Genomic DNA, 9,077 nt, shown 5'->3' with positions numbered 1-9,077 from the left:
AGGTCTCCACCAGGCCAGGCATCCTGGTGGTGCTATAATAGGCCAATGTAAAAAATGTGGGGCAGAGGTTCTGAATTGGCATCCAGGGAGTGCGCTTACAAAGTTTGAAACTGATCGGTGGAGTTATAGGTAAAACCACAAATTGGCCTGTTATAGCGCCACCATGAGGCTGATTTCAAAAAATTTGAAGTGGCATTACTTCCTCGGCCTAGTGGGAACGTGTGCGCGATTTCATGTAAATTGCACTCTGCATTTGTGATTTGAGGCATTTTGTCCAAAATGGACCAATCTTACAAATAGTCAGGTTTACTATGTATTTTTGTTGGATTTTTATGGGGATTAGTAAAACTATACATTTATGGAATCTTCAGAGCATGGGGAATCCAAAAATATTTGTTGCCATTTGCTCAGACACCTGCAAAGTCGTCATTTTGGCCGTTCAAAATGGCCGACATAAAATACATAATTTGTGCTATCTTGGCTTCTAGACAACATAGAAACTTAATTAAACATGCCAATCTTATGTTTTCTGGGTCAAGGAATCGAATGAGTAAATGATGGGTGTAAAATATTCCGGACCCCCACCCCCTTTCTGGGGGTTATCTATTTTGGGACCTCCCAGAACAGCCAGTTAATGTCGGATTTTCATAATGTTAGAGTTGTTTTGTACGTTTTAAAACATCCTGAGTTCATTTATTACACTTTTAAAGCAGCCAGAATAACCTTTCTGACTGGTTGGGGTCTTTCCTCACCTGGGACCCCCCAGACAGACCTCTGAGCCTCTCAGTAATCGCTCTGCTCCTGCTCCAGAACAATGTTAAATTAGATCATAATTGAAGCATATAAGTTGTTGCAGCTGGGCTCTGAAAATTAAAACGTATATTAGCAAATACCTGGGGTCTTCCACGGGGGGTCGGGCCCCCTGGGGGGTCCTCAGAGTTACTACAGGGGGCCCGCCATATCTTAATGGGATATATATATTTTTTACATTTTTGAAACGTTGAATGTTTTTATGAGGGTTTATGTATTCTACTTTGATGGTTATTAGTATTATGTATAACATGTCTGTGTTATGGTTGACAGCTGTTACTATAGAGATTGCAATAATGACAGTATTGCAACTTCTCACTTTGGGTGTGCAGACTAACATGTCCATTTATTGCACTGCACTCACACTGACAACACAACATACACATCTCTTTGTTATTGTCACCCCAGAAACTCACCTATCCTCTTAAAGAGCCCATGGTCAATTATGCCCAAAGTGATTCACTACTATGCAGTAATTTCAGACATGCAGGATCTATTCGTCTTCATCATCGTCATCTTCAATGTCTAACCTAATAGTGTTGACACAGTCTCCACCATAGCATAGAGTGAAAGGTAGGGGGCAAGACACCTGACTGACTGGAACATACCCTCCACTCTCGAATTCCATCTATTTTCTTCGATTGGCGGAAACTCAGGGCAATTTGTCAGGTATGATTTATCCCGCATTGTAACGTAGTTGGCACAGGGGATATATGGCAAGTGCAGCACGAGTTGGAGGTAGCATCTCACCCTCCAAGTTATTTGACAGAAATAGTTCCCATCTAAGTAAATAGTAAGCACAGGTTTGTTGGACCTTTTGATCACTAAACATGGTATGTAAAATGCTCCAATGACTGCAATGTTGATGGAAGCTCATCATTAATAAGCTTAGGAGGAATGGAAACCTTGCCAAGGTCCTTGAAGCGGTTAATGGCTTCGTCATCATTGTCAGGCTTCAAGTAGGCGTTGACCCATGTCTTTTTGGAGGTTCCAACAAATGTTCTTCCTCAGTCAGCACCAGAAAAATTGTGTAGGCCAAGGAACCCTTGACATTTGTGACATCCAATAACTTGAACTTGCTAGAATATACAGTATCTATTTCAATTTGTTTTGTACCTTTGACTGTTGCAAATTTCAGTAACAGCAGGGGGACATCAGTGTCGGGTGAACAAACAAATTATGTCTCGCAAAGCACCATAAGCAGCAGAGGCAATTGGACTTGATGAGGAATCAGGGTATCAGCCTCTTCATATGTGTGCACTTCCTCAATATCATAGTTTTTGCATAGGTAAAGGTATAATTTCATGAGAGTACAGTTCACTGATACAAGGTCAGCTAAAAGGAAACTCAGGTAAGGCAAGGCTTATATCCATTGAGGTCCTTCTCTTTAAAGTTGTACTATGTAACTTTTTTTGCCAGACCCATGAAATGGGTAGACCTACATAAGCAAATGTCGGTCTGTCTGTCCGGGTTTTCTATATAAAGGGTATATATGATGATGACATGATGATGACATGCCTACAAAAGGCATGATGTCATAAATGATGATGACAGACAGGGGGTTGGCAGAACCGGGGTCTGGCACAACCAGGTTGACCTGGTCTAGTTATAAAACAAATCTTAAAATTCTCCTAACTATTAAATCACAAAAGTTTTAGAAGATCCGCGCCGTGAATTTCAGCCTGTAAAGCCTTCTCTATATGTAAACTGTGATCCTTGCCGGGGACCGGATCTCGCGCCAAAATTGCGTCATCACACTACCGGCCAATCACAGCGAGGGTTATACAACTGCCGGCCAATCACAGCGCATCTTGAAGTGGGGTCGCTATGGCTGCCATATTTGTTGTCACCCGTTTGTACCATCCCGTCTCTAGGTAATTTCGCCTACCAGGCAGGGTGAAGGAGTCCGTATCTCTGGAATTACTGAACGCACAGGAACAAGGGACCCCTCTAAAGATAGATCTCAGCGAGGTGGAGGCAGACGCGGGGGTCTGAAGGTACGAAAAACGGCCGAAAGACGCGGACGCGACCGCGGTTTGCTATAGGGCTAATGACCACTAGTTGGGCATCTTACACAGTACAGCTTTAACTCATAAATATAGGCAGTACTTGAGCCCATCAAATGTGGCTGCAAAAAGCAGTTTGCAAGGGGCGGTGCAGCTGCTCAATAACCTGCCTTGCACTCCTCCCTGCAAATGCTATGGTGGAGGATAGGGTGCGGCTTTTGGGGTGACGATAACAAGCGTGTGTGTGTGTGTGTGTGTTGTAGGGATGGCCAAATGGAGATTTTTTCTTAACCGATAACCGAAAGGCCTTATCAGTTAATTAACCGTTAACCGTTAAGGAAATGTGTTCAAAAATGCGCTATTTTTGCGATTTAAAAAAAAGGAAAATACACACGTTTTTCCCCATAGTGCCATGTTTACACATTACAAACAATAAAACTAGGAGAAACAAGAATACAAATGTTTTCTAAAAGAAATGTGTTTTTGCAAAGAAACCGTGGGATTGAAATGATCAATCTGTAATGTGATGCGCTTTCGCCATGCAGGCACGTGCGCACATACAGCAAAGGGGGCTGGAGCCCTTAACTTTTATCAACAGAATTGTCCACCAAAAGGCCCTTCAGCCCATGCCTCTCTAACATTCTGTGCACTGACTGCACTCCCTGGCTATCGCCTAACCAAACAGCCGCAGCGGGATGCTCGCATGTAGAGCAATAACTTTCAATCGTATGACATTTGGAATGGTTGAATCGGCTAAACGTGATGTCCATTTCATTCATTTTCTTCTCTCTCGACCGTGTTTTGTGTGTGCTGATGCAGCGATCATTGAATTTGCGACTCTGAGCTGTGTTATTTTCGCATATCCTAGGCTACTCTGTAACCAAGACGACTTTAGCGTTCCTCACGTCGTCAACATGTAACATTGGAAAGTTGTGTTTTAAGCTCTTCTTAACGGGATTCAATGTGACGGGGGTCTGTTTTGTAAAATCCAATCAACGACGGAGCATTTGTTGAACAAGTCAGCGTGTACGACTCCAAAATCAAGCAGCGTCGCAGACTCGCAGTTGCGTGTTACACAGATATTGGTGTCCCAGAAATGTGTGACCACAGCGCATAGTTGCATGGTTGATGACTTGATGTTGCGTAGATATTGGTGTACGGGGCTTTTGGTGTGACACATGGGTTGATTTCCTTTTTCTTTTCTTTTTTATTGGTCAAAATTGACCGTTAGTGCTTACCGGTAACCAATTTCTTATCGGTTTACCGGTAACGGTTAACCGTTGGCCATCCCTAGTGTGTTGTGTTGTCATTGTGAGTGCAGTGCAATAAATGGACACGTTCTGCACGCTCAAAGTGAGAAGTTTCAGTAACAGCTGTCAACCAGAACTGTCTAACGCAAAATGTTATAAATAATACTGAGAATACTAATAAACCATCAAAGTACAATACATAAACCCAGGATACATAAAAACATTCAAAGTTTGAACTGTGAAAAAAAGATCCCATCAAGATTTGGCGGCCCCCTGCAGTAACTCTGAGGACCCTCCCAATGTACAATGTGACACGTTGTGAACTTATTGTTTGGACTTAATCTTGAATGAGATTCAAAACCTGAGTAGCCCTGCAGGCTCTAATTACATTTGATTTGTTTGCTGTGTTTCGAGGATAATCACGCGTGAATGAAATCATGATTCAACTTTATTCATAAGGGCATGCTGATGGAAACACATCATGTTTACATTTGATAGCAAGTAATTAAGATTATCCTTTAGGGACCTTTCACTTAAAAATACACAACAATAGAAAGATTTTCTACTCTTCAGCTGTGTCCATTTATGACCACAGGTCTAAAAGTGTGAAAAGCATAACTTTACAGTAAGTGTAAGTAGTAAGTTGAGATGGAGTTGAATGGAAAATAAACATTTGTTTTAATTAATCTAGGCTACATGAAATACATTGTTGAAAGCCTCTTCTAATAAGGAAGGCAGTTGTAAGTTATATTTACTCTCAAATGTTTAATAACAACCTTAACATTAGTAGTAAAATAAAAAAATGTTGGCTTGTTTATTTTGTTTATTTATGTCTTGGTATTTGTATGTGTTTGTCTAAAGTATGTCCTTGTGTACACAAAAGTTTAAAAATCAAATAAAAACATTGAAAGAGAAACACAGCATTACAATGGAACAGATGGTTATCTGATTGATGTTATTCAGATAGGCTCCCCTTGAGCTACATACATAATGATAATATGAATATAAATCGTAATGCAATGCCTACAGTGCATATTGGGTAGAATTACAAGGCCAAACCAAAGCAAACACATAAACACATGCAAACAAAGCCATCATGTAAGCTAGCTGTACCAACACACCAGCTATAGTACAATGTGAAAATGATGGATTTCAGCGCAGAGCTTTTTCACAGATCCAGTATCTTGCAGCAGCACAATCGCAATCGTTCCATCCTCTGCCGGTGCCAGTCCGGCTCGGATAATGCCCATCATAATTCTCAATGTCAACGCAGTCTTCATCAAATTGACCCCATTGGCTGTTTGGCTCACCAAGGTACCAGAACCTGGAGAAGTACAGGAATCACTCTAAATCACTAGTTCCAAAACAGTGGGTCACAAGTCGCGAGTAAATATCCCCCTTTTTTCCCCTCGTTTCCAACATTTAAAAAATATATTATTTCAAAAGATCAAACCGAAAATCTAAACTTTTAATCAATTAAAAACTACTCCAAAATGTTTCAAAAGTATTTCATAAATAAAATAAAATAAAATAAAACATTCCATAAATAAATGTTTAAGAAATAGTTAAAGTAGCATATCTACAAGTTTGCAATGCGTTGTGAGATTGTAGATCTGGTATTTTTCATCTAATTTCTCTTTTGGGTCTTGAGCTAAAGGTTTTGGGAACCACTGCTTCAAATTGTTTGTTTTTAATTTGTTCACCTCTAATGATATTCTAGATGAGTGGTTCTCAAACATTTTTGAGTCTGTCCACCCCAATGGCAATCCTGTATTCATAACAGAATTAGTCCATCTACAGTTACCGGTAGTATAGTACAGCAAGCTCACAATGTGTTGCGATGCGACCCTTGTATAGTCACTGGATAGTCTATTTTTGCTACTTGCGTTGTTTGCGCTGTGACTGTGAGCAGATGGGCTATTCTCCACAATATTTATATGTGGAACTGAGTCAAACTAAATTCAAATATGATCATTTTGGGGCGGTCGTGATCTGAAAAGCAGATCGTAGTAAGAGCCTAGTAGATTTGTATTTTTAACATGTAATGTCATTCGGGAAAAATGTATCAAAGTGGAAATATGTTTAAATGAAATGAACAAGAGAATAATGAAGGTAAAATGAAGTCTTACGTTGGAGTGGTCAGTGGCGTTCCATCCACCCAACGAAATGATCCTTCTCTGATTCTGTCATTCAAACCTATCCACACTTGCTTGTTTGCACGCAAGACAAAGTCCTGGACAGAAACGATTTGTTAATAAACTGTACAATAGATTTACGTCTCCACAAACTGCACTGATGAACACAAAAACGATTGCGCCTGCACAGACAGAGACACGCACACACTGCACACGCACGCGCGCACGCACGCACACACACACACACACACACACACACACACACACACACACACACACACACACACACACACACACACACACACACACACACACACACACACACACATCATCATCATCATCATTTTTTACCTGTTTCTCTCTGCTGTTTACGATAATCATGTCTGAGCCTCTGCTTAGACACCATTGTCTGCTGTCCTCCCAGTTTCTCCTCTCAGTAGAGATGTAATAACAGAGACCATCCCCAAATGTAAATCCACTCGATTCTAACAGCAAAACAACAATGTTAGTCTCATTTTTGTCCCCTCAAATGAATGACAAATCAATGAAAATCATGAGATGGAAATGAAGGAAAAAGTGATACTCACCACAGAACGACTTCCATCTGTTCAACCTGAGTGTCAGACATTTATTGAAAATTACTTTAACACAGTGGAAAGGAGGACATTATTGATGTTACGCCTAAGGTGTGCAGCCGGCCTGTTGGATATCCTGTGTATGTGTTGTGAAGATAAAAATTGCGTCATCACACTACCGGCCAATCACAGCGAGGGTTATACAACTGCCGGCCAATCACAGCGCATCTTGAAGTGGGGTCGCTATGGCTGCCATATTTGTTGTCACCCGTTTGTACCATCCCGTCTCTAGGTAATTTCGCCTACCAGGCAGGGTGAAGGAGTCCGTATCTCTGGAATTACTGAACGCACAGGAACAAGGGACCCCTCTAAAGATAGATCTCAGCGAGGTGGAGGCAGACGCGGGGGTCTGAAGGTACGAAAAACGGCCGAAAGACGCGGACGCGACCGCGGTTTGCTATAGGGCTAATGACCACTAGTTGGGCATCTTACACAGTACAGCTTTAACTCATAAATATAGGCAGTACTTGAGCCCATCAAATGTGGCTGCAAAAAGCAGTTTGCAAGGGGCGGTGCAGCTGCTCAATAACCTGCCTTGCACTCCTCCCTGCAAATGCTATGGTGGAGGATAGGGTGCGGCTTTTGGGGTGACGATAACAAGCGTGTGTGTGTGTGTGTGTGTTGTAGGGATGGCCAAATGGAGATTTTTTCTTAACCGATAACCGAAAGGCCTTATCAGTTAATTAACCGTTAACCGTTAAGGAAATGTGTTCAAAAATGCGCTATTTTTGCGATTTAAAAAAAAGGAAAATACACACGTTTTTCCCCATAGTGCCATGTTTACACATTACAAACAATAAAACTAGGAGAAACAAGAATACAAATGTTTTCTAAAAGAAATGTGTTTTTGCAAAGAAACCGTGGGATTGAAATGATCAATCTGTAATGTGATGCGCTTTCGCCATGCAGGCACGTGCGCACATACAGCAAAGGGGGCTGGAGCCCTTAACTTTTATCAACAGAATTGTCCACCAAAAGGCCCTTCAGCCCATGCCTCTCTAACATTCTGTGCACTGACTGCACTCCCTGGCTATCGCCTAACCAAACAGCCGCAGCGGGATGCTCGCATGTAGAGCAATAACTTTCAATCGTATGACATTTGGAATGGTTGAATCGGCTAAACGTGATGTCCATTTCATTCATTTTCTTCTCTCTCGACCGTGTTTTGTGTGTGCTGATGCAGCGATCATTGAATTTGCGACTCTGAGCTGTGTTATTTTCGCATATCCTAGGCTACTCTGTAACCAAGACGACTTTAGCGTTCCTCACGTCGTCAACATGTAACATTGGAAAGTTGTGTTTTAAGCTCTTCTTAACGGGATTCAATGTGACGGGGGTCTGTTTTGTAAAATCCAATCAACGACGGAGCATTTGTTGAACAAGTCAGCGTGTACGACTCCAAAATCAAGCAGCGTCGCAGACTCGCAGTTGCGTGTTACACAGATATTGGTGTCCCAGAAATGTGTGACCACAGCGCATAGTTGCATGGTTGATGACTTGATGTTGCGTAGATATTGGTGTACGGGGCTTTTGGTGTGACACATGGGTTGATTTCCTTTTTCTTTTCTTTTTTATTGGTCAAAATTGACCGTTAGTGCTTACCGGTAACCAATTTCTTATCGGTTTACCGGTAACGGTTAACCGTTGGCCATCCCTAGTGTGTTGTGTTGTCATTGTGAGTGCAGTGCAATAAATGGACACGTTCTGCACGCTCAAAGTGAGAAGTTTCAGTAACAGCTGTCAACCAGAACTGTCTAACGCAAAATGTTATAAATAATACTGAGAATACTAATAAACCATCAAAGTACAATACATAAACCCAGGATACATAAAAACATTCAAAGTTTGAACTGTGAAAAAAAGATCCCATCAAGATTTGGCGGCCCCCTGCAGTAACTCTGAGGACCCTCCCAATGTACAATGTGACACGTTGTGAACTTATTGTTTGGACTTAATCTTGAATGAGATTCAAAACCTGAGTAGCCCTGCAGGCTCTAATTACATTTGATTTGTTTGCTGTGTTTCGAGGATAATCACGCGTGAATGAAATCATGATTCAACTTTATTCATAAGGGCATGCTGATGGAAACACATCATGTTTACATTTGATAGCAAGTAATTAAGATTATCCTTTAGGGACCTTTCACTTAAAAATACACAACAATAGAAAGATTTTCTACTCTTCAGCTGTGTCCATTTATGACCACAGGTCTAAAAGTGTGAAAAGCATAACTTTACAGT

This window comes from Nannobrachium achirus (genome assembly GCF_963921795.1).
Source record: "Nannobrachium achirus genome assembly, chromosome: 5".
Lineage (NCBI taxonomy): Eukaryota > Metazoa > Chordata > Actinopteri > Myctophiformes > Myctophidae > Nannobrachium > Nannobrachium achirus.
Note: the sequence above shows the minus strand (reverse complement) of the source record.